Source organism: Coregonus lavaretus (genome assembly GCF_964263955.1).
Source record: "Coregonus lavaretus genome assembly, chromosome: 4".
Classification (NCBI taxonomy): Eukaryota; Metazoa; Chordata; class Actinopteri; order Salmoniformes; family Salmonidae; genus Coregonus; species Coregonus lavaretus.
Window position 1 is genome coordinate 33,523,279 of NC_139991.1, and position 27,888 is coordinate 33,551,166.

A 27,888-nucleotide genomic window follows, 5' to 3' on the forward strand; every position below is an offset into this window, starting at 1 on the left:
AGAGAGAGAGAGAGAGAGAGAGAGAGAGAGAGAGAGAGAGAGAGAGAGCGAGAGCGCTCTGGGAGGTGGGACCTGTTTCTTCTAAACAATCAGATTAGGTTTTCACAGACCATCATAATCTAGACTGGTTGGATGATGACAGCTCACATGGACCGTGTTGTCTGGCGCATCCACCTGTCAATCACGACGTGCGTTACCAGGTTACCACTGACTGACTGTGCAATGTCCACCAAAGACGCCCAGCTGTTTAAATGTCTTTCTTTTAAGGCAAGTAGCAAGCATTTTTCTTCTTTGTAATACCTTTTTGGAATCTACTGTCCAACTCATTATTATTAAGAGTTTGTAACTAACGTTGTAGTTTTAGTAGAAGCACGACTGAAGGTAGAAAATTATTCATTTAGCTTTGACATTGGCTGCATTCTGTAAATATGAACTGCCCTTTGATTCATTAAAACCCTATCAATACCATTTAAAATTGTCTGTCCTCACTCTCCAGGCTGCAATCCACTCCCAGTTAGACAGGGGTCCGTTCAGGCCTCCGTCAGCTCCAAAATGCCCTGGGGGCCATGAAGGACATCCAGAACTCCCTGGCAGAAGTCAGCAATGACTGGAGGCAAAGCATCAACACCATTGAGAAGAATGGAAAATATGCTGGGATGCAATACAGTCAGCTGGCCTCAGCCGTGGAGAACCAGAATAATATATTTTCAGGTATGTTCAGCTGCACCATTACATGCCACGTGATTGAGAACTATTATTGTTGGCTTGCATTGCATTTGATGTGACACTGTACAGTTAAAATGTATTTGTGTATTAATATTTCTCCTCCCTTCCTGTGCAGTGCCTGAGATGGTGGCAGACACTCCATTAATGATAGAGCAAGCCGAGCTGCTGGAGGGCCACCACAAGCTAGTGAACCTGGAGTGCTCATTGGTAGATACAGTTGAAGTCTGAAGTTTACATACACTTAGGTTGGAGTCATTAAAACTTGTTTTTCAACCACTCCACAAATTTCTTGTTAACAAACTATAGTTTTTGCAAGTCGGTTAGGACATTTACTTTGTGCATGACACAAGTAATTTTTCAAACAATTGTTTACAGACAGATTATTTCACTTATAATTCACTGTATCACAATTCCAGTGGGTCAGAAGTTTACAGACACTAAGTTGATTGTGCCTTTAAACAGCTTGTAAAATTCCAGAAAATGATGTCATGGCTTTAGAAGCTTCTGATAGGCTAATTTACATCATTTGAGTCAATTGGAGGTATACCTGTGGATGTATTTCAAGGCCTACCTTCAAACTCAGTGCCTCTTTGCTTGTAATCATGGGGAAATCAAAATAAATCAAGACCTCAGAAAGAAAAAAGTAGACTTCCACAAGTCTGGTTCATCCTTGGGAGCAATCTTCAAACGCCTGAAGGTACCACGTTCATCTGTACAAACAATAGTACGCAAGTATAAACACCATGAGACCACGCAGCCGTCATACTGCTCAGGAAGGAGATGCGTTCTGTCTCCTAGAGATGAAAGTGCAAATCAATCCCAGAACAACAGCAAATGACCTTGTGAAGATGCTGGAGGAAACAGGTACACAAGTATCTATATCCACAGTAAAACAAGTCCTATATCGACATAACCTGAAAGGCCGCTCAGCAAGGAAGAAGCCACTGCTCCAAAACCGCCATATAAAAGCCAGACTACAGTTTGTAACTGCACATGGGGACAAAGATCTTACTTTTTGGAGAAATGTCCTCTGGTCTGATGAAACAAAAATAGAACTGTTTGGCCATAATGACCATCGTTATGTTTGGAGGAAAAAGGGGGTTTCTTGCAAGCCGAAGAACACCATCCCAACCGTGAAGCACGGGGGTGGCAGCATCATGTTGTGGGGGTGCTTTGCTGCAGGAGGGACTGGTGCACTTCACAAAATAGATGGCTTCATAAGGAAGGAAAAGTATGTGGATATATTGAAGCAACATCTCAAGACATTAGTCAGGAAGTTAAAGCTTGGTCACAAATGGGTCTTCCAAATGGACATTGACCCCAAGCATACTTCCAAAGTTGTAGCAAAATGGCTTAAGGACAACAAAGTCAAGGTATTGGAGTGGCCATCACAAAGCCTTGACCTCAATCCTATAGAAAATTTGTGGGCAGAACTAAAAAAGCGTATGCGAGCAAGGAGGCCTACAAACCTGACTCATTTACACCAGCTCTGTCAGCAGGAATGGGCCAAAATTCACCCAACTTATTGTGGGAAGCTTGTGGAAGACTATCCGAAACATTTGACCCAAGTGAAAAAATGTAAAGGCAATGCTACCAAATACTAACTGAGTGTATGTAAACTTCTGACCCACTGGGAATGTGATGAAAGAAATAAAAGCTGAAATAAATCATTTTCTCTACTATTATTCTGACATTTCACATTCTTAAAATGTATGCACTCACTAACTGTAAGTCGCTCTGGATAAGAGTGTCTGCTAAATGACTAAAATGTAAATGGAAAAAATATGTAAACTTACGACTTCAACTGTATATATACAGTGGGGAGAACAAGTATTTGATACACTGCCGATTCTGCAGGTTTTCCTACTTACAAAGCATGTAGAGGTCTGTAATATTTTATCATAGGTACACTTCAACTGTGAGAGACGGAATCTAAAACAAAAATCCATTGTATGATTTTTAAGTAATTAATTTGCATTTTATTGCATGACATAAGTATTTGATCACCTACCAACCAGTAAGAATTCCGGCTCTCACAGACCTGTTAGTTTTTCTTTAAGAAGCCCTCCTGTTCTCCACTCATTACCTGTATTAACTGCACCTGTTTGAACTCATTACCTGTATAAAAGACACCTGTCCACACACTCAATCCAACCTCTCCACAATGGCCAAGACAAGAGAGCTGTGTAAGGACATCAGGGATACAATTGTAGACCTGCACAAGGCTGGGATGGGCTACAGGACAATAGGCAAGCAGCTTGGTGAGAAGGCAACAACTGTTTGCGCAATTATTAGAAAATGGAAGAAGTTCAAGATGACGGTCAATCAACCTCGGTCTGGGGCTCCATGCAAGATCTCACCTCGTGGGGCATCAATGATCATGAGGAAGGTGAGGGATCAGCCCAGAACTACACGGCAGGACCTGGTCAATGACCTGAAGAGAGCTGGGACCACAGTCTCAAAGAAAACCATTAGTAACACACTACGCCGTCATGGATTAAAATCCTGCAGCGCATACAAGGTCCCCCTGCTCAAGCCAGCGCATGTCCAGGCCCATCTGAAGTTTGCCAATGACCATCTGGATGATCCAGAGGAGGAATGGGAGAAGGTCATGTGGTCTGATGAGACAAAAATAGAGCTTTTTGGTCTAAACTCCACTCGCCGTGTTTGGAGGAAGAAGAAGGATGAGTACAACCCCAAGAACACCATCCCAACCGTGAAGCATGGAGGTGGAAACATCATTCTTTGGGGATGCTTTTCTGCAAAGGGGGCAGGACGACTGCACCGTATTGAGGGGAGGAGGGATGGGGCCATGTATCGTGAGATTTTGGCCAACAACCTCCTTCCCTCAGTAAGAGCATTGAAGATGGGTCGTGGCTGGGTCTTCCAGCATGACAACGATCCGAAACACACAGCCAGGGCAACTAAGGAGTGGCTCCGTAAGAAGCATCTCAAGGTCCTGGAGTGGCCTAGCCAGTCTCCAGACCTGAACCCAATAGAAAATCTGAAAGTCCGTATTGCCCAGCGACAGCCCCGAAACCTGAAGGATCTGGAGAAGGTCTGTATGGAGGAGTGGGGCAAAATCCCTGCTGCAGTGTGTGCAAACTTGGTCAAGACCTACAGGAAACGTATGATCTCTGTAATTGCAAACAAAGGTTTCTGTACCAAATATTAAGTTCTGCTTTTCTGATGTATCAAATACTTATGTCATGCAATAAAATGCAAATTAATTACTTAAAAATCATACAATGTGATTTTCTGGATTTTTGTAAAAATTACAGACCTCTACATGCTTTGTAAGTAGGAAAACCTGCAAAATCGGCAGTGTATCAAATACTTGTTCTCCCCACTGTAGGTATTACAGACTCAGTCAGGGAGAGGTGGAAAATTCAAGGGGTCTGAATTTCCGAATGCACTGTATGTTCAGCTGCATCATTAAAGTGGGGAAAAAAAGTATTTAGTCAGCCACCAATTGTGCAAGTTCTCCCACTTAAAAAGATGAGAGAGGCCTGTAATTTTCATCATAGGTACACGTCAACTATGACAGACAAATTGAGATTTTTTTTCTCCAGAAAATCACATTGTAGGATTTTTTATGAATTTATTTGCAAATTATGGTGGAAAATAAGTATTTGGTCACCTACAAACAAGCAAAATTTCTTGCTCTCACAGACCTGTAACTTCTTCTTTAAGAGGCTCCTCTGTCCTCCACTCGTTACCTGTATTAATGGCACCTGTTTGAACTTGTTATCAGTATAAAAGACACCTGTCCACAACCTCAAACAGTCACTCTCCATACTCCACTATGGCCAAGACCAAAGAGCTGTCAAAGGACACCAGAAACAAAATTGTAGACCTGCACCAGGCTGGGAAGACTGAATCTGCAATAGGTAAGCAGCTTGGTTTGAAGAAATCAACTGTGGGAGCAATTATTAGGAAATGGAAGACATACAAGACCACTGATAATCTCCCTCGATCTGGGGCTCCACGCAAGATCTCACCCCGTGGGGTCAAAATGATCACAAGAACGGTGATTCAGTAACACACTACGCTGCCAGGGACTCAAATCCTGCAGTGCCAGACGTATCCCCCTGCTTAAGCCAGTACATGTCCAGGCCCGTCTGAAGATTGCTAGAGTGCATTTGGATGATCCAGAAGAGGATTGGGAGAATGTCATATGGTCAGATGAAACCAAAATAGAACTTTTTGGTAAAAACTCAACTCGTCGTGTTTGGAGGACAAAGAATGCTGAGTTGCATCCAAGAAACACCATACCTACTGTGAAGCATGGGGGTGGAAACATCATGCTTTGGGGCTGTTTTTCTGCAAAGGGACCAGGACGACTGATCCGTGTAAAGGAAAGAATGAATGGGGCCATGTATCGTGAGATTTTGAGTGAAAACCTCCTTCCATCAGCAAGGGCATTGAAGATGAAACGTGGCTGGGTCTTTCAGCATGACAATGATCCCAAACACACCGCCCGGGCAACGAAGGATTGGCTTCGTAAGAAGCATTTCAAGGTCCTGGAGTGGCCTAGCCAGTCTCCAGATCTCAACCCCATAGAAAATCTTTGGAGGGAGTTGAAAGTCCGTGTTGCCCAGCGACAGCCCCAAAACATCACTGCTCTAGAGGAGATCTGCATGGAGGAATGGGCCAAAATACCAGCAACAGTGTGTGAAAGCCTTGTAAAGACTTACAGAAAACGTTTGACCTGTGTCATTGCCAACAAAGGGTATATAACAAAGTATTGAGAAACTTTTGTTATTGACCAAATACTTATTTTCCACCATAATTTGCAAATAAATTCATAAAAAATCCTACAATGTGATTTTCTGGAAAAGAAAATCTCATTTTGTCTGTCATAGTTGACGTGTACATATGATGAAAATTACAGGCCTCTCTCATCTTTTTAAGTGGGAGGAATTGCACAATTGGTGGCTGACTAAATACTTTTTCCCCCCACTGTATATACAGTGCCTTGCAAAAGTATTCATCCCCCTAGGCGGTTTTCCATTTTTGTTGCATTACAACCTGTAAATTAAATCGATTTTTATTCACTTTGTCGGTCATAAACTCAAAAGAACAGACAATGACTCTTCTGTTTCACCCTTCAAGCCACCCTGTCTGCGTCATACCAAACAACGGCACCCTTTTCTTGAGAGAAAAACAATACACGTGTCTTACATTTTACATTTTAGTCATTTAGCAGACGCTCTTATCCAGAGCGACTTACAGTTAGTGAGTGCATACATTTTCATACTGGCCCCCCGTGGGAAACGAACCCACAACCCTGGCATTGCAAGCGCCAGCTCTACCAACTGAGCTACAGGGGACTCTTGCCCCCATTAGTTTAACGCGGAGCGCCTGCTCCCTCTGACCAGCAGAAACACAAACAATTATCACAAGACTATTCTGGTTACCCACACCGATTCAACAGCACCCAACTCTGTTTTCATCCACCCTGAAACCACAAACGAATGAGGCAAAACTTCCCTCCTACTGTCACAGACTCATCTTTATCCTGACCCTCGGTGCAAGCCTCGGGCTGAGAGAACTGCACCACATCTACCACCTCAGTTACTTCGCCCTCATTCACTTCCATTTCTCCTCCTGTCTTCAGCTCACTCTGCTTACACTTTCTACCATTCTTCTTTAACAAACCATCTCCTTTTTTCCCGCCATTTTTAACCGACTCAAGCTTACCCTCTTCCTCCTCCTCTCTCTTAGACCTCCTCTGCTTCTCTTTTTCCCTCCAGTACTCCTCTGTATTCCAAGTATACGTCTCCTTATGATAATACAGTGAGGGAAAAAAGTATTTGATCCCCTGCTGATTTTGTACGTTTGCCCACTGACAAAGAAATTATCAGTCTATAATTTTTAATGGTAGGTTTATTTGAACAGTGAGAGACAGAATAACAACAAAAACATCCAGAGAAACGCATGTCAAAAATGTTATAAATTGATTTGCATTTTAATGAGGGAAATAAGTATTTGACCCCCTCTCAATCAGAAAGATTTCTGGCTCCCAGGTGTCTTTTATACAGGTAATGAGCTGAGATTAGGAGCACACTTTTAAAGGGAGTGCTCCTAATCTCAGTTTGTTACCTGTATAAAATACACCAGTCCACAGAAGCAATCAATCAATCAGATTCCAAACTCTCCACCATGGCCAAGACCAAAGAGCTCCCCAAGGATGTTAGGGACAAGATTGTAGACCTACACAAGGCTGGAAAGGGCTACAAGACCATCGCCAAGCAGCTTGGTGAGAAGGTGACAACAGTTGGTGCAATTATTCGCAAATGGAAGAAACACAAAATAACTGTCAATCTCCCTCAGCCTGGGGCTCCATGCAAGATCTCACCTCGTGGAGTTGCAATGATCATGAGAACAGTGAGAAATCAGCCCAGAACTACACGGGAGGATCTTGTCAATGATCTCAAGGCAGCTGGGACCATAGTCACCAAGAAAACAATTGGTAACACACTACGCCGTGAAGGACTGAAATCCTGCAGTGCCCGCAAGGTCCCCCTGCTCAAGAAAGCACATATACAGGCCCGTCTGAAGTTTGCCAATGAACATCTGAATGATTCAGAGGAAAACTGGGTGAAAGTGTTATGGTCAGATGAGACCAAAATCGAGCTCTTTGGCATCAACTCAACTCGCCGTGCTTGGAGGAGGAGGAATGCTGCCTATGACCCCAAGAACACCATCCCCACCGTCAAACATGGAGGTGGAAACATTATGCTTTGGGGGTGTTTTTCTGCTAAGGGGCCAGGACAACTTCACTGCATCAAAGGGATGATGGACGGCGCCATGTACCATCAAATCTTGGGTGAGAACCTCCTTCCCTCAGCCAGGGCATTGAAAATGGGTCGTGGATGGGTATTCCAGCATGACAATGACCCAAAACACACGGCCAAGGCAACAAAGGAGTGGCTCAAGAAATGACACATTAAGGTCCTGGAGTGGCCTAGCCAGTCTCCAGACCTTAATCCCATAGAAAATCTGTGGAGGGAGCTGAAGGTTTGAGTTGCCAAACGTCAGCCTCGAAACCTTAATGACTTGGAGAAGATCTGCAAAGAGGAGTGGGACAAAATCCCTCCTGAGATGTGTGCAAACCTGGTGGCCAACTACAAGAAACGTCTGACCTCTGTGATTGCCAACAAGGGTTTTGCCAAGGCATGTTGACTAAGTCATGTTTTGCAGAGGGGTCAAATACTTATTTCCCTCATTAAAATGCAAATCAATTTATAAAATTTTTGACATGCGGTTTTCTGGATTTTTTTGTTGTTATTCTGTCTCCCACTGTTCAAATAAACCTACCATTACAATTATAGACTGATCATTTCTTTGTCAGTGGGCAAACGTACAAAATCAGCAGGGGATCAAATACTTTTTTCCCTCACTGTACTGCACTTCTCCTGACATACATCTTGTTCTTGCCTTCTCAAGGGACGCCATTTAACCGACTATCACAATCTCCATACAATCAGCACGAAACCCTCGGGATGTAGCGTTCAACAGTGCATCCCACTTGTAAAGCAGCTGCTTCGTCTTGATGTTCTTCTTTATCAATAGCTACCGCAAAGCTTTTCCATTTCAAACAAAAGCACTCTTCCAACCAACATCCACCCTTCGAGACAGCCTGCCCTAGTCACCTGCAAACAAAGGATTTTTGTTAGTCTCCGCCTCCTTTTAAATAAAGCCAGCCTTGGGGGAGGAACGGGGGCCAGAGCATGAAGCACCTCCCCCGTGGGAAACGAACCCACAACCCTGGCGTTGCAAACGCCATGCTCTACCAACTGAGCTACACGGGACTACAGCCAAATGTAGCCAAGTTTAAACTAACATGTCATTCAACTAATCTTCATTGACACCTGCTGTATACTAGGGCTGGGAATTGCCAGGGACCTCACAATATTATATTATCACGATACTTAGGTATCAATACTATACTGTATGTATTGCGATTCCATACTGTGATTTTATTGCGATTAAATGTTCCAAACATATTGCACACCATATGTCTGCTGCAGAGGGACAAGAGAGAGCCATGAGAAAACGAGTTTATCAGTCGTGGGAATAAAAGTGCTGAAAACAAATTGGCTTCCTATTTAAAAAGAAGATGGAGAAGAAGAAAATGTGATGTTATTTTAATTGACCGAAAAATTGCTTTTCTTTCGAAAACAAAGACATTTCTAAGTGACCCCAAACTTTTGAACGGTAGTGTATGTGTGAAACAATTAAAAGTGCCTTAATAACAAAATAATAATACAGATACATAATGTGTACCAGTAAGTCATATGCTATTCATTTATCTAAATGCTGATTATACGATCTGTGTGCTCTATTGAGGTTTGATCTGAGTTTGATTGGTTATACCTAGGAATTCCTATAGGGGCGCAGAGGGCTTCCCAACTCACTCATTACAAGTGACTTGAAGACGAAGCTACATCTCTGTGTGATTTATTTCTATATTTCCCCCTTTCAGGTATGAATGTGATTTCGAATGTATTTGTTCATGTCAGAATGTTACAGATGTTACTGTGTGTTATTTAGTCAGCAGCAAAGATGTTTAAAACAGTAAATGTGTTATTTGTATGGTTAGACCACTTCGAAGTTAGCCGTTTTGCTAGCTAGACGGCTGCTCACTTGCACAAGGTGACTTTGTGATCAGAGCGTGCCCGAGAGAGTCCCGCACAGCCCCTGTGTGTGGGTGAATGGGAACAATGGAAAACTTTCGGGAAATGTGAATGTTGTTGTAATCTAAAGCACTAAATATGAATTCATACAAGGTTATACATGTTTTTGTTATTAGGATGAGTTTGCATACTGATAGGGATTGATACATACAGTATGTAATAAATATAGGAACAGTATATACAAGGATAATTAGTGGTGATAATAAATAGTGGGATACATGATGCATTTAAAAAACGTTTGTCATTGCATTTCATAGTGTCAATTTAAATAATAATAATAAAGGATTCATTGAGCCATTGTAATGTATATATGAGCCAATACTGGTTCATTGAACAATTGTAACAGCTATGTAATTTGAGAGAATATATTTTGTGCATTTGTGAAACATATTTTGTACCTATGTAAATGGTTGATATTTTTATGAAAAACACTCATTACAAGTGACTTGAAGCCAAAGCTACGTCTCCGTGTGATTTATTTCTATGTTTCCCCCTTTCAGGGGTATAACATATACACCACCAAATAATAATAAAAATAAAAAGTTTTAATTAATTGAGGACCCTGGTGAGGAGGGACACAATCTTGTTGGCTGTCAGGTCCTCTGCAGCCAGTTCCTGCATTCTCATGGACAGTGTTGTGGTAGAGCTTGAAGAACCTGTCAACGTGTTGTAATGTGTTGTAATGTGTTGGGAAACACTGCACCAGCTTCACTGCTCACTGTGGCCTCATACTTTGCCCATGGTGCGCTGCAGCACTATCCACAGTTGCTTGGTCAGGTTGTCAGACAGGCCCTGCACCTTGCCAAAGTAGTTTCAAATGAGGTTCTCATGCGTGTTTTTGCTGCCCATGCGGTACTGATCGTACATGAGGTCATTCCTTGAGCACTCCAGGTTCACTAGCTTGTGGTGGCCCTCCAGCAGCTCGGCTTGCTCTATCATTAAAAGAGTGTCTGCCACCTTCTCAGGCAACACACAAATACATTGTACAGGTACACAAGTACAGTGTCACATAAAATGCAATGCAAGCCAACAATAATAGTTTACAATTAAGAGGCATGTACAGTGGGGAAAAAAAGTATTTAGTCAGCCACCAATGGTGCAAGTTCTCCAACTTAAAAAGATGAGAGAGGCCTGTAATTTTCATCATAGTTACACGTCAACTATGTCAAAAAATCCAGAAAATCACATTGTAGGATTTTTAATGAATTTATTTGCAAATTATGGTGGAAAATAAGTATTTGGACAATAACAAAAGTTTCTCAATACTTTGTTATATACCCTTTGTTGGCAATGACACAGGTCAAACATTTTTTGTAAGTCTTCACAAGGTTTTCACACACTGTTGCTGGTATTTTGGCCCATTCCTCCATGCAGATCTCCTCTAGAGCAGTGATGTTTTGGGGCTGTCGCTGGGCAACACGGACTTTCAACTCCCTCCAAAGATTTTCTATGGGGTTGAGATCTGGAGACTGGCTAGGCCACTCCAGGACCTTGAAATGCTTCTTACGAAGCCACTCCTTCGTTGCCCGGGCGGTGTGTTTGGGATCATTGTCATGCTGAAAGACCCAGCCACGTTTCATCTTCAATGCCATTGTTGATGGAAGGAGGTTTTCACTAAAAATCTCACGATACATGGCCCCATTCATTCTTTCCTTTACACGATCAGTCGTCCTGGTCCCTTTGCAGAAAAACAGCCCCAAAACATGATGTTTCCACCCCCATGCTTCACAGTAGGTATGGCATTCTTTGTCATCCAAACACGACGAGTTGAGTTTTTACCAAAAAGTTCTATTTTGGTTTCATCTGACCATATGACATTCTCCCAATCCTTTTCTGGATCATCCAAATGCACTCTAGCAAACTTCAGACGGGCCTGGACATGTACTGGCTTAAGCAGGGGGACACGTCTAGCACTGCTGGATTTGAGTCCCTGACGGCGTAGTGTGTTACTGATGGTAGGCTTTGTTACTTTGGTCCCAGCTCTCTGCAGGTCATTCACTAGGTCCCCCCGTGTGGTTCTGGGATTTTTGCTCACCGTTCTTGTGATCATTTTGACCCCACGGAGTGAGATCTTGCGTGGAGCCCCAGATCGAGGGAGATTATCAGTGGTCTTGTATGTCTTCCATTTCCTAATAATTGCTCCCACAGTGATTTATTCAAACCAAGCTGCTTACCTATTGCAGATTCAGTCTTCCCAGCCTGGTGCAGGTCTACAATTTTGTTTCTGGTGTCCTTTACAGCTCTTTGGTCTTGGCCATAGTGGAGTTTGGAGTGTGACTGTTTGAGGTTGTGGACAGGTGTGTTTTATACTGATAACAAGTTCATACAGGTGCCATTAATACAGGTAACGAGTGGAGGACAGAGGAGCCTCTTAAAAAGAAGTTACAGGTCAATGAGAGCCAGAAATCTTGCTTGTTTGTAGGTGACCAAATACTTATTTTCCACCATAATTTGCAAATAAATTCATAAAAAATCCTACAATGTGATTTTCTCAATTTGTCTGTCATAGTTGACGTGTACCTATGATGAACATTACAGCCCTCTCTCATCTTTTTAAGTGGGAGAACTTGCACAATTGGTGGCTGACTAAATACTTTTTTCCCCACGGTAATGATGCAGCTGAACATACAGTGCATTCGGAAATTCAGACCCTTGACTTTTCCACATTTTGTTAAGTTAGACTTATTCTAAAATGGATTAAATACATTTTTTCCCTCATCAATCTACACACAGTACCCCATAATGACAAAGCAAAAACAAATGTTTACAAATGTTTGCAAATGTATTTTACAAAAAACTGAAATATGAAATTTACATAAGTATTCAGACCCTTTACTCAGTACTTTGCTGAAGCACCGTTGGCAGAGATTACAGCCTTGAGTCTTCTTGGGTATGACACTACAAGCTTGACACACCTCTATTTGGGGTGTTTCTCCCATTCTTCTCTGCAGATCCTGTCAAGCTCTGTCAGGTTGGATGGGGAGCGTAACTGCACAGCTATTTTCAGGTCTCTCCAGAGATGTTCGATTGGGTTCAAGTCCGGGCTCTGGCTGGACCACTCAAGGACATTCAGAAACTTGTCCCAAAGCCACGCCTGCGTTGTCTTGGCTGTGTGATTAGGGTCGTTGTGCTGTTGGAAGGTGAACCTTCACCCCAGTCTCAAGTCCTGAGCGCTCTGGAGCAGGTTTTCATCAAGGATCTCTCTGTACTTTCTCCGTTCACCCTCGATCCTGACTAGTCTCCCAGTCCCTGCCGCTGAAAAACATCCCCACAGCATGATGCTGCCACCACCATGCTTCATCGTAGAGATGGTGCCAGGTTTCCTCCAGACGTGACACTTGGCATTCAGGGTTCAATCTTGGTTTCATCAGACCAGAGAATCTTGTTTCTCATGGTCTCAGAGTCCTTTAGGTGCCTTTTGGCAAACTCCAAGCGGGCTGTCATGTGCCTTTTACTGAGGAGTGGCTTCCATCTGGCCACTCTACCATAAAGGCCTGATTGGTGGAGTGCTGAATAGATGTTTGTCCTTCTGGAAGGTTCTCCCATCTCCACACAAGAACTCTGGAGCCCTGTCAGAGTGGCCATCAGATTCTTGGTCACCTCCCTGACCAAGGCCCTTCTTCCCGAGTTGCTCAGTTTGGCTGAGCGGCCAGCTCTAGGAAGAGTCTTGGTGGTTCCAAACTTCTTCCATTTAAGAATGATGGAGGCCACTGTGTTCTTGGGGACCTTCAATGCTGCAGACATTTTTTGGTACCCTACCCTAGATCTGTGACTCAACACAATCCTGTCTCGGAGCTCTACGGACAATTCCTTTGACCTCATGGCTTGGTTTTTGCTCTGACTGTGTGCCTTTCCAAATCATGTCCAATGAACTGGATTTACCACAGTTGGACTCCAATGAAGTTGTAGAAACATCAAGGATGATCAATGGAAACAGGATGCACCTGAGCTCAATTTCGATTCTCATAGCAAAGGGTCTGAATACTTATGTAAATAAGGTATTTTTGTTATTATTCTTTTTTAGATTAGTAAACATTTCTACAAACCTGTTTTTGCTTTTTCATTCTGGGGTATTGTGTGTAGATTGATGAGGAAAATGTTTTATTTAGTCAATTTTAGAATAAGGCTGTAGCGTAACACAATGTGGAAAAAGTCAAGGGGTCTGAATACTTTCCGAATGCACTGTACATGAAAATATATTCTTCAGGTTCTCCACGGCTGAGGCTAGCTGACTGTGTTGCATCCCAGAATATTTTATTTCATTCAGGTTCTCAAATGGTGTTAATGGTTTGCCTCCAGTCATTGCTGAATTCAGCCAGGGAGTTCTGGATGTCCTTCATGTCCCCCAGGTCATTGTGGAGCTGACGGAGGCCTGAACGGACCCCGTCTAACTGGGAGTGGATTGCAGCCTGGAGAGTGGGGACAAACAATTGCAAATGGTTTAGATAGGGTTTTACTTTAATCAAAGAGCAGTACAGATTCACAGAATGCAGCCAATGTCAAAGCAAAATCAATTATTTTCTACCTTCTGTCATGCTTCTACTAAAACTCCAGATGTAACTGGGTGATCAATAAATCATAGGATTTTATTTCAGTTGCTAGGTCTTAGCAGGTGAATTATTCCTTTAATTATTAAGCTAGCTAGCTAGCTATGGCTCCATACAGAATCAAGCGAAAGTTAGCTAGCTAGCCTAAATATAGCAAGCAAAATAACTTTACCTAATCGATTTTGGTAGCTAGTATCAGACTAGAACGTTAGAGTTACAAACTCTAAAAAACAATGACTTGGACAATAGCTTCCAAAAACATATTACAAAGAAGAAAAAAGCTTGCTACCTAGCCATAAAAGAAAGACATTTAACATCTTACCTGCCATGACAGCTAACGGCTGGGCTTCTTTGGTGGACATTGTGCAATCAGTCAGTGGTAACCTGGTAACACACACCGGAATTGACAGGTGGTTGTGCCAGACAACACGGCCCATGTGAGCTGTCACAAACCAGTGTAGAGTATGCTGGTGTATGAAAACCTCATCTGATTGGTTAGAAGAAACAGGTCCCAGTTCCTTTTCTCTCCCTCTCCCTTCTTCCCTCCTTGCAAATCGCTGTTTACACATCTAAATCTTTTTGTCACAGTAGGGCGCTAAAGCACTGCCAAAAGTCTGAGCGCCAGATATTGACATGTGCAGGTGTACAAATGCAATTACTGCTCGCAAATATTAAGTTACAAGTTTGCAAATGCGATTACAACTACACAATTCATCAGTTAGACGTTTGAGAATGTGTTTATAACTACAGATTATTTCATGTTCACATATGATCAGTTACACACTTGCAAATTGTATTCACAACTACAAATGTATTCTACACGCTCAAATCATTATGTCAATGATTTACCTCCATAACGATTTAGCATGTCTAAAATGCACAAAAGATAGGCTATGGTGTCTAAAATATACAATCATCCCTCTAAGAATAACCAACAGTGATGAACCACACATACGTGTGGATGGGCTTGTAAATAATGCAATTGGTACATTTGATTACATAGCATTAGGTTGAGGGCTGGAATTCTGCCATAGTAGTGTTTAATTACAATAAAAGAATGTAGCAGCACCACTCACTTAAACAAAGATGGAGAAGGATAATGAAGGGTATAATGTCTACATACAGTGCATTCAGAAAGTATCCATACCCCTTGACTTATTCCGCATTTTGTTGTTACAGCCTTAATTAAAAATGGATGAAATATATTTTTTCTCACCCATCTACACACAATACCCCAAATGTATTTAAAATTAAATACAGAAATAAATGTTAGAATCACCTTTGGCAGCAATTACAGCTGTGAGTCTTCCTGGGTAAATCTCTAAGAGCTTTACACTCCTGGAGTGTACAATATTTGCACATTATTTCATTTTTTTAATTCTTCAAGCTCTGTCAAATTGGTTGTTGATCATTGCTAGACAACCATTTTCAAGTCTTGCCATAGATTTTCAAGCAGATCTAAGTCAAAACTGTAACTTGGCCAGTGAACATTCACTGTCTTCTTGGTAAGCAACTCCAGATTAGATTTGGCCTTGTGTTTTAGGTTATTGTCCTGCTGAAAGGTGAATTCATCTCCCAGTGTCTGGTGGAAAGCAGACTGAACCAGGTTTTCTTCTAGGATTTTGCCTGTGCTTAGCTCCATTACATTCTACTCAGTAATGTGTTGTATTGGATTTGTCCCAAACATAACACTTTATATTCAATTAGTTTAGTATTATGGAGTAACTACAATGTTGTTGATCCATCCTCAGTTTTCTCCTATCACAGCCATTAAACTCTGTAATTGCTTTAAAGTCACCGTTGGCCTCATGGTGAAATCCATGAGGGGTTTCCTTCCTCTCCGGCAACTGAGTTAGGAAGGACGCCTGTATCTTTGTAGTGACTGGGTGTATTGATACACCATCCAAAGTGTAATTAATAACTTCACCATGCTCAAAGGGATATTCAATGTCTGCTTTTTTTAATATGTGCCCATCTTTGCAAGGCATTGGAAAACTTTCCTGGTCTTTGTGGTTGAATCTGTGTTTGAAATTCTCTGCTCGACGGAGGGACCTTACAGATAATTGTATGTGTGGGGTACAGAGATGAGGTAGCCATTCAAAAATCTTATTAAACACTATTATTTCACACAAAGTGTGTCCATGCAACTTATTATGTCTTGTTAAGCACATTTTAACTCCTGAACTTATTTATGCTTGCCATAACAAAGGGGTTGAATACGTATTGACTCAAGACATTTCAGCATTTCATTTGTAATTAATTCAAAAAACATAATTCCACTTTGACATTACGGGGTATTGTGTGTAGGCCAGTGACAACAAATCTCAAATGTAATCACAACAAAATGTGGAAAAAGTCAATGGTTGTGAATACTTTCTGAAGGCACTGTAGCTACTAGTACATATTGAGATACAACTTTTTTTCACATTGTTTGCAACACCTTATAAATGTAAAGAAACTCACTCTGAAATAGAACTCCTCATTCCATTTGGGATTTAGAGTCTGAAAGAAAAGAAAAGGTAAACAAGTTCAGTGAGGTAAGTGTGTTTTCTGCATGCTGTGAAACAATAAATAGACTACAATTTCTTTATCAATTTAAGAACTAAGTGACAGGACCTATTAAAATAACTCAGGTTATTAAAATAAGAGAAACACCACAATGTCAACTTCACAATGTAGTCCGATGAATCAACATGTTAGTAACAACTGTGTGATATCAGGTGATACACTCATCCTCATTGTAAGAGATGTCTCTCTACCTCCTCTCTGACTGAGAAGACACATCATCCTAATCTGTTCTGATAGCGTTCCGTGCCAAACAGGAGAACCACTCCAAAATATCTTATTAAGACATAGGCCTAGGCCACCTTGCTGCTTCAGCAAAGAGAAATCTACAGTGAGGGAAAAAAGTATTTGATCCCCTGCTGATTTTGTACGTTTGCCCACTGGCAAAGACATGATCAGTCTATAATTTTAATGGTAGGTTTATTTGAACAGTGAGAGACAGAATAACAACAAACAAATCCAGAAAAACGCATGTCAAAAATGTTATGAATTGATTTGCATTTTAATGAGGGAAATAAGTATTTGACCCCTCTGCAAAACATGACTTAGTACTTGGTGGCAAAAACCTTGTTGGCAATCACAGAGGTCAGACGTTTCTTGTAGTTGGCCACCAGGTTTGCACACATCTCAGGAGGGATTTTGTTCCACTCTTCTTTGCAGATCTTCTCCAAGTCATTAAGGTTTCGAGGCTGACGTTTGGCAACTCGAACCTTCAGCTCCCTCCACAGATTTTCTATGGGATTAAGGTCTGGAGACTGGCTAGGCCACTCCAGGACCTTAATGTGCTTCTTCTTGAGCCACTCCTTTGTTGCCTTGGCCGTGTGTTTTGGGTCATTGTCATGCTGGAATACCCATCCACAACCCATTTTCAATGCCCTGGCTGAGGGAAGGAGGTTCTCACCCAAGATTTGACGGTACATGGCCCCGTCCATCGTCCCTTTGATGCGGTGAAGTTGTCCTGTCCCCTTAGCAGAAAAACACCCCCAAAGCATAATGTTTCCACCTCCATGTTTGATGGTGGGGATGGTGTTCTTGGGGTCATAGGCAGCATTCCTCCTCCTCCAAATACGGCGAGTTGAGTTGATGCCAAAGAGCTCGATTTTGGTCTCATCTGACCACAACACTTTCACCCAGTTCTCCTCTGAATCATTCAGATGTTCATTGGCAAACTTCAGACGGCCCTGTATATGTGCTTTCTTGAGCAGGGGGACCTTGCGGGCGCTGCAGGATTTCAGTCCTTCACGGCGTAGTGTGTTACCAATTGTTTTCTTGGTGACTATGGTCCCAGATGCCTTGAGATCATTGACAAGATCCTCCCGTGTTGTTCTGGGCTGATTCCTCACCGTTCTCATGATCATTGCAACTCCACGAGGGGAGATCTTGCATGGAGCCCCAGGCCGAGGGAGATTGACAGGTCTTTTGTGTTTCTTCCATTTGCGAATAATTGCACCAACTGTTGTCACCTTCTCACCAAGCTGCTTGGCGATGGTCTTGTAGCCCATTCCAGCCTTGTGTATGTCTACAATCTTGTCCCTGACATCCTTGGAGAGCTTTTTGGTCTTGGTCATGGTGGAGAGTATGGAATCTGATTTGATTGATTGCTTCTGTGGAAAGGTGTCTTTTCTACAGGAAACAAGCTGAGATTAGGAGCACTCCCTTTAAGAGTGTGCTCCTAATCTCAGCTCGTTACCTGTATAAAAGACACCTGGGAGCCAGAAATCTTTCTGATTGAGAGGGGGTCAAATAGTTATTTCCCTCATTAAAATGCAAATCAATTTATACCATTTTTTAATTTTTTTTGTTGTTATTCTGTCTCTCACTGTTCAAATAAACCTACCATTAAAATTATAGACTGATCATTTCTTTGTCAGTGGGCAAACGTACAAAATCAGCAGGGGATCAAATACTTTTTTCCCTCACTGTATATTGCATTTGATATCAGCATAAAGTCACTGATAAGGTGGTACCTCGACTAACCTGTACCCCCGCACATTGACTCGGTACCGGTACCCCCTGTATATAGCCTCGTTACTGTTATTTTATTGTGTTACTTTTTATTTTATTTTTTACTTTAGTTTATTTAGTAAATATTTTCTTAACTCTATTTCTTGAACTGCATTGTTGGTTAAGGGCTTGTAAGTAAGCATTTCACGGTAAGGTTTACACCTGTTGTATTCGGCGCATGTGACAAATACAATTTGTCACAGGTTGAGAGCTTCAAGTTCCTTGGTGTCCACATCACCAACAAACTATCATGGTCCAAACACACCATGACAGTCGTGAAGAGGGCACAACAAAGCCTATTCCCCGTCAGGAGACTGAAAATATTTGGCATGGGTCCTCAGATCCTCAAAAAGTTCTACAGCTGCACCATCGACAGCATCCTGACTGGTTGCATTACTGCCTGGTATGGCAACTGCTCGGCCTCCGACCGCAAGGCACTACAGAGGGTAGTGCGTACAGCCCAGTACATCACTGGGGCCAAGCTTCCTGCCATCCAGGACCTCTATTTTTATTTAATTTGTTACATTTTAGTCATTTTAGCAGACGCTTTTGTCCAGAGCGACTTACAGTTAGTGAGAGCATACATTTTTTAAATTATAATTATTTTTTATTTTTTCTATACCAGGCATTGTCAGAGGAAGGCCTTAAAAATGGTCAAAGACTCCAGCCACCCTAGTCATAGACTGTTCTCTCTGCTACCGCACGGCAAGCGGTACCGGAGCGCCAAGTCTAGGTCCAGAAGGCTTCTTAACAGATTCTACCCCCAAGCCATAAGCCTCCTGAACAGCTAATCATGGCAACCCGGACTATTTGCATTGTCCCCTCCACCCCACCTCAACCCACTCCCTCTTTTACGCTGCTGCTACTCTCTGTTTATTATCTATGCATAGTCATTTTAACTCTACCCACATGTACATACAGTGGGGGGAAAAAGTATTTAGTCAGCCACCAATTGTGCAAGTTCTCCCACTTAAAAAGATGAGAGAGGCCTGTAATTTTCATTTATAGGTACACGTCAACTATGACAGACAAATTGAGAATTTTTTTTCCCAGAAAATCACATTGTAGGATTTTTAATGAATTTATTTGCAAATTATGGTGGAAAATAAGTATTTGGTCACCTACAAACAAGCAAGATTTCTGGCTCTCACAGACCTGTAACTTCTTCTTTAAGAGGCTCCTCTGTCCTCCACTCGTTACCTGTATTAATGGCACCTGTTTGAACTTGTTATCAGTATAAAAGACACCTGTCCATAACCTCAAACAGTCACACTCCAAACTCCACTATGGCCAAGACCAAAGAGCTGTCAAAGTACACCAGAAACAAAATTGTAGACCTGCACCAGGCTGGGAAGACTGAATCTGCAATAGGTAAGCAGCTTGGTTTGAAGAAATCAACTGTGGGAGCAATTATTAGGAAATGGAAGACATACAAGACCACTGATAATCTCCCTCGATCTGGGGCTCCACGCAAGATCTCACCCCGTGGGGTCAAAATGATCACAAGAACGGTGAGCAAATATCCCAGAACCACACGGGGGGACCTAGTGAATGACCTGCAGAGAGCTGGGACCAAAGTAACAAAGCCTACCATCAGTAACACACTACGCCGCCAGGGACTCAAATCCTGCAGTGCCAGACGTGTCCCCCTGCTTAAGCCAGTACATGTCCAGGCCTGTCTGAAGATTGCTAGAGTGCATTTGGATGATCCAGAAGAGGATTGGGAGAATGTCATATGGTCAGATGAAACCAAAATAGAACTTTTTGGTAAAAACTCAACTCGTCGTGTTTGGAGGACAAAGAATGCTGAGTTGCATCCAAAGAACACCATACCTACTGTGAAGCATGGGGGTGGAAACATCATGCTTTGGGGCTGTTTTTCTGCAAAGGGACCAGGACGACTGATCCGTGTAAAGGAAAGAATGAATGGGGCCATGTATCGTCAGATTTTGAGTGAAAACCTCCTTCCATCAGCAAGGGCATTGAAGATGAAACGTGGATGGGTCTTTCAGCATGACAATGATCCCAAACACACCGCCCGGGCAACGAAGGAGTGGCTTCGTAAGAAGCATTTCAAGGTCCTGGAGTGGCCTAGCCAGTCTCCAGATCTCAACCCCATAGAAAATCTTTGGAGGGAGTTGAAAGTCCGTGTTGCCCAGCGACAGCCCCAAAACATCACTGCTCTAGAGGAGATCTGCATGGAGGAATGGGCCAAAATACCAGCAACAGTGTGTGAAAACCTTGTGAAGACTTACAGAAAACGTTTGACCTGTGTCATTGCCAACAAAGGGTATATAACAAAGTATTGAGAAACTTTTGTTATTGACCAAATACTTAGTTTCCACCATATTTTGCAAATAAATTCATTAAAAATCCTACAATGTGATTTTCTGGAGAAAAAAATCTAATTTTGTCTGTCATAGTTGACATGTACCTATGATGAAAATTACAGGCCTCTCTCATCTTTTTAAGTGGGAGAACTTGCACAATTGGTGGCTGACTAAATACTTTTTATCCCCACTGTATTACCTCAATTACCTCGACTAACCTGTGCCCCCGCACATTGACTCTGTACCGGTACCCCCTGTATATAGCCTCCCTACTGTTATTTTATTTTACTGCTGCTCTTTAATGATTTTTTTATTTTTTACTAATCAATTTTTTACTTAACACTTAATTTTCTTAAAATTGCATTGTTGATTAAGGGCTTGTAAGTAAGCATTTCACTGTAAGGCCTACACCTGTTGTATTCGGCGCATGTGGCAAATACAATTTGATTTGATTTGATACATCCATCGCTGTTAGGGACAATATTTTTACCTGTTTCTTAGGAGAGTTTACAGTCAATTTCGGGTTCATAAAGCATCTGATCTAGGATCCGTTTTGGCTTTAAGATCATAATGAATAAGTGGACAGGTCAGGGGGGACCTGATCCTAGATCAGCACTCCTTCTCAGAGACGCTTTACAAATACCGATCAGAATATCGCCACAAGGCACAACGGGACAGTGCTTTGACGGTGATGATACAGTGCTTTGACAGAAATAAAAGGGTATTCTGCTCCACATAGCAGCACATTGTCAGCTATTCATATCCCAGCCATGGCCATGGACAGCATCTGTCTGACTTCATGGGAGGGCTAGGGACTGGGACTGGCTGTCTCCAGGAGGGGGTTAAGTTGAGCTTCCCGTCATAACTTGAGATTTACCCCGAAAAGGGAGAGGATGGAGGTTGGGAATAATAACCTAACATAAAAATGTGGAGGTAGATCTTTAGTTTTTCCAGGCAACGAATGGATGGTTGAGAAAAACCTGCCGACTGACATATGATTCATGTGATTTTTATCTGACAGGATTTCAAGGAGGTAGGAAGAAGGAATCCTATTGTTTTTTTAACTGAAATGGTTCAACACAAAGCAGTGTTACTGGTATCCTCCCGCTAGGGCTGTGAAGGTCTTGGAATTTGAGGTCACGGTAATTGGCCAGACATAACCATTCGGGGGAAATACTTGTATAACGTCACCAACCCTGCTGCTGCGGTCATTCAAAGAGAAGACGCCGTAATTAGAGAAAAAATGAAAATAGGCCTTTTACAAGATTCAATCATGACAGGAGTGTTCGATTCTTATTAAAAACATTGAGTCCAGACAGGGTACTTTAGGAAACGTTTTGAATGGACATATAGGCCTATAGAGAGAATCCGCAAACTCACACAAGCACACCCCCCGTAAAACCACCAGTCAATCAAAGCCACCAGCTTATGCCAAACACAAGAGCAAATATTTATTATTTCCTTAAAAGGTGCAATATGCAGAAATCGCTCCAGCATTTCCGGGTTGCAAAATTTTTTATAGTTCGCCTAATTTCAGTTCATCTGACAAAACAAGCAGTCACTGTGTAGAGAATAATTGTAACATCTAAACCGCTGTGAAATATATTTTTCATAATTAAAAATATAGTATTTTCAGCCGTTTGAAGTTGGTGAACAAAACCGAAAGTAAAAGACGCAAAAACTCAAACTTAGAACGCGACGCATAGAAATAGCGCAAAGATCTACCGCTTCTTGGACTTGCTTTCAATGAGAATAACAGCTCTATAATGCACATATCTATGTGAATTTGGTCAGGTCACCCAAAAAGTGACATATTGCAGCTTTAAAACGTATTTAAAAAACGAAAGTAGGTTATGATAAATGAATTGACAAGGAAAGTATGAAGGGGACAGCTATGCTATAGTATGAAGATGAAATTGACAATTAAAATAGAAACAAATACACGCAACATGTCCATAGTCTATTTATCAGCGACGCTGATTAGAGAGGGGGAGAGCATTGGAAAGATTTTTCAAATACTTTGAGGAACTATTATAATTGGAATGGTACCTTCCACAGATCTGTGCCTCGACACAAGCCTGTCTCAGAGCTCTCCGGACAATTCCTTCGACCTCATGGCTTGGTCTTTGCTCTGACGTGCACTGTCAACTGTGGGATCTTACATAGACAGGTGTGGGCCTTTCCAAATCATGTCCAATCAATTGAATTTACCACAGGTGGACTCCAATCAAGTTGTAGAAACAATGGAAACAGGATGCACCTGAGCTCAATTTCGAGTCTCATAGCAAAGGGTCTGAATACTTACATAAATGTGATATTTCAGTTTTTCTTTTTTTATAAATTTGCAAAAATGTGGTATTATGGGGTATTGTGTGTAGATTGATGAGGGGGAAAAAACAATTTAATCAATTTTAGAATAAGGCTGTAACGTAACAAAATGTGGAAAAAGTCAAGGGATCTGAAAACTTTCCGAATGCACTGTATCCTTTAAAAACTAAAACTAAAACGCGTCCCCCCTGCCGACCCTGGGCGCGCCCCACAGTTTGGGAACCACTGCCCTATAGCCCTGGCCACCCCTGCGCATCTCGCTGTTTAGATGCTGGAGAATCAAAGGACAGTTGGAAAGAGGAGATGTAGAAAGTTTAATAGAAAGACTAAGTTAGCAAAACAACTGCTTATAATCATTAGTAAAACTATACCTAATAGCGGGAGTGTTATCTACATGAAAATAAAGTTACAAATGTACATCCTAAAATGAATGTAGGCCTATTTAAACGGTTTTGACGGTTATTATATTTTCATGAAGGTCATCATCCATAACTGTCAGTTACACGGTTATTAAATTACCGTCAAAGCCCTCCTCCACTAGGCCTAAATTATACAAACAATGTTCCACAATCATGTGGGGGAAAAATACATCGCACAGTGTTGGCAAACCTGGGCTTAAAAAAAATCGGAGCTTGTTGTTGTATTTGCTTTAAGTTATTCAGATTTGTATGAAACAGCTCCCTCTGGTGTAAAGGGATTTTACCCACATAGCCTAAATATTAGTGTGTGTTCCGTTACGTCTCCTGCTGGTCATTATCCTCTCTCTAACCAGGTTTTACACAACACTACTAGCCTAAGAAATGTGTAGAAGAACAGTAGGCATCTGATTGCCAACAGGAAACACTGTCTTGGCACAGACTCATCATACAAGAAAATAAAACAGATTGCTCTTAATGATCCCAGATCTCAGGAAGAAAACACCAATCAGTGCATGACATATTACCTTCAGACATTGTCTGATGAGCTTACCTTTGTGTTATGTTTTATTGATAACAACATAAAGCACAACAATTACAGAAAAGTACAAGGAGGCAATGGTATATTTTGAGGTTATGAATGAGTGAGCTTACCTTTTTAATGGTTTTAGTCTGGACTAAGGCAAGTTCTCTGTTTTCATCCGCAACATAGAGCGACAGTTTGACGTAGGGATCACTGCAGAGAGAGAAAGTAAAATAGATGGAATTATTGAGAGAGTTCATGATGAGATGTTTATACCCAAGTTAATGACACCAAAGGGTACTATTAGTACTATTAGATCTCAAATCAAATCAAATTTTATTTGTCACATGCGCCATATGCACCAGGTGTAGACCGTGAAATGCTTACTTACAAGCCCGTAACCACCAATGCAGTTTTAAGAAAAATAAGAGTTAAGAAAAGATTTACTAAATAAACTAAAGTAATAAAAAGTTACACAATAAAATAACATTAAAGAGGCTATATACATGGGGTACCGGTACTGAATAAATGTGCGGGGTGTACAGCTAGTTGAGGTAATTGAGGTAACATGTACATGTAGGTACGGGTAAAGTGACTAAGCATAGATAATAAACAATGCAAATAGTCCGGGTAGCCATTTGATTAATTGTTCAGCTCTCTTATGGCTTGGGGGTAGAAGCTGTTAAGGAGCCTTTTGGACCTAGACTTGGCGTTCCAGTACTGCTTGCCGTGCGGTAGCAGAGAGAACAGTGACTTGGGTGGATGGAGTCTTTGAAAATGTTTTGGGCCTTCCTTTGACACCACCTAGTATAGAGGTCCTGGATGGCAGGAAGCTTGGCCCAATGATTTACTGGGCCGTACGCACTACCCTCTGTAGCGCCTTACAGTCGGATGCCGAGCAGTTGCCATACCAGGCGGTGATGCAACCAGTCAGGATGCTCTCGATGGTGCAGCTTTATAACTTTTTGAGGATATGGGGACCCATACCAAATCTTTTCAGTCTCCTGAGGGGGAATAGGCGTTGTTTATCTGGGACGAGAAACCGAAAGTTACCGACAGCGACATTGCCCTCCTCTGACCGAAGCTTACGTCTGTAATTTTCAGTGATTAGGCTACACAACGTTCTAAAACCATTATTTGGTCAACAGTAATGTGCATTAACCTGCTGTCTGCAATGAAAGTATTTGCCCTCTCCCTGTTTCACTGCCCACTCTCACTCCATATTCCCACTTTGCGCACAGAGTGAAGGGAGAGATGCATTCTGTGAAGAACAAGCATACGACTGTTGATCAACATTTAAAAATCGAATTGCAGGAAAAACAGTTTAAAACAACGACTGTTACTGTTGTTAGAGAGGATAGTTCTTGCTGTGAGTATAAATATTTCTCAAGACTCAATATTGAGGAAATACCACCACTTTACAAACTGAGTATGTAATGGAGATGATGCGCTGGCGGAATGGAGTGGAGCGCTACATTTGCGGTGAATACATCAACAGCCTATAAAGGCCTACAAATGGAAAGTTTTTGTTGGACATAAAATGTACTGTTAGATCAATTACATGGCTATCTAGCAACAATATCATATTTAGCGTTAGCAATCTAGCTGATGTGTTTTGCGTTCCCACTTCTTAAAGTGGTGAATTACGCAGCATTAGGCCAATATGCACAAAGAAAATGCAGGCAGATTCCTCTAAAGAACCAGAAATAAATCAGATCACTCTGGATCCTATTTTGACATCTTGCACATCAAAATATCCTTCATGCATTCCCTGAGCATGTTAGATGAAATAACTTATTTCATGTCTTACTTCCTACCTGGCACAAACTGGTTAAATCAATGTTGTTTAAACGTAATATTTTGAATCTATGTGGAAAATACATTGGATTTGCAAGTCATCAACGTAAACTGCTGTTTTCAGGGGGAAATTTCTACCACAGGATTATGTCATCACGGTAACTAATTTTCAACATAGACAAACCTTGTATAAAATGTTGAATTTGTACCTTTGAAACAACGTTGGATCGTCATCATAATATCCACTATAAGAAAACAGGCTGGGCAGCACCTCCTACTGGAGCGTTGATCTATCTACACTATAGGTATCCCTTTGGTCTCCTATCCAGGGTTTTAACCAAGCCCAGCCCTGCTTAGCTTTGATATTTGTTAATGATTGTTACCCATGTACTATGGTGAGAATGATTGTTGAAATCTTCACTTAATAGATTCACTGTTGCTATCGAAATCATTCCAAAGGTTAGGTTTAACAGAGCAAATGAAATATAACCATACTTTATCAATCATATATCATCAATGATGCTATATAGCATTTGGGAAGTCACAAACAGCGATTGTTTAAATTCAACACAGGATTCAAATAAAAATATGCAATACATATAGACCTAGGGGTTCAAGCTTTGGTTGATTTCAGATTGAATCTACAAGTTTATAAATATAGGGTAAACGTCCCTATTAAGCCCACATACCATATAAGCTCACTTGCAACGACATCATCATTTTTTGCTGTGTGATGTTTCTTCCAAGCTGCTTGTTACATAAATGACACTTATTATTGTAAGCCAATCAGATTTGTCAATATTGAGTTATCAAAGCATGTGTGTGACATGTGCCTGCTCATCCCAGAAGTTGCAAAAAAACTTTGGTGATTTAGGTACCCTCAGAAGATAATTTTTTTTTGCATATTTCTACTCCTGTTTCTGGTAAGTACTCATTTGTTATCAAAATGTAAGTGATTAGTGTTTTGAATAAGACATATGTTAGAATATTACTTGAATTATAAATATTGTTTCTTTTGAAATCAAAATATGAGTTTTAGCATGCTAGCAAATAGACCACATGCTGCATCAATACAGTAGCTGCGTAGTATGGTTCATTGCAATGACATAAAGCACATTTATTGTCTATGTTTATCTTAATAAATGTTTTAACTAACATTTTTACCTGGTGGGCTTAAAGGGGACGCTAGCAAAAATATCACACTGTCTGGGGTGGATGTAAATGAGAATAGCTAATTACTTCTCTGCATGATAATTTTACACTTTTCATGTTATGTTAGTGCACCACATATAGATTTATTTCATATAGTTGTTTTTTTAATGTCATGTGCGTAGAATAAAATATTCTGTCTTTTACCCATAAATTCACTGATGTTCTGTATTTTTTTATTTATTGTATTTGTTTTGGGTATTTTACCCCCTTTTTCTCCCCAATTTCGTGGTATCCAATTGGTAGTTACAGTCTTGTCCCATCGCTGAAACTCCCGTACGGACACGGGAGAGGCGAAGGTCGAGAGCCGTGCGTCCCCCGAAACACAACCCAACCGAGTCACACTGCTTCTTGACACAATGCCCACTTAACTCGGAAGCCAGCTGCACCAATGTGTCGGAGGAAACACTGTACACCTGGCAACCGAGTCAGCGTGCACTGCGCCCGGCCCGCCACAAGAGTCGCTAGTGCGCGATGGGACAAGAACATCCCTGCCGGCCAAACCCTCCCCTAACCCTCCCCTAATTGTGCGCCGTCCCATGTTCCGTTTAAGCCCACCTAACCATTTTCCTCTCTAATGTTGACCTCACCTGATAAATCAGCTCCATAATTCAGATAATTAATAACCATATTTAAATATCAGTCATATTGCATAGGTCAATTCATTCTGGATAGGCCTATATTCTATCCTAACATTAACAATACTTTTTCTTATCTTTAGGCCTACTTTTCAGATTAGTT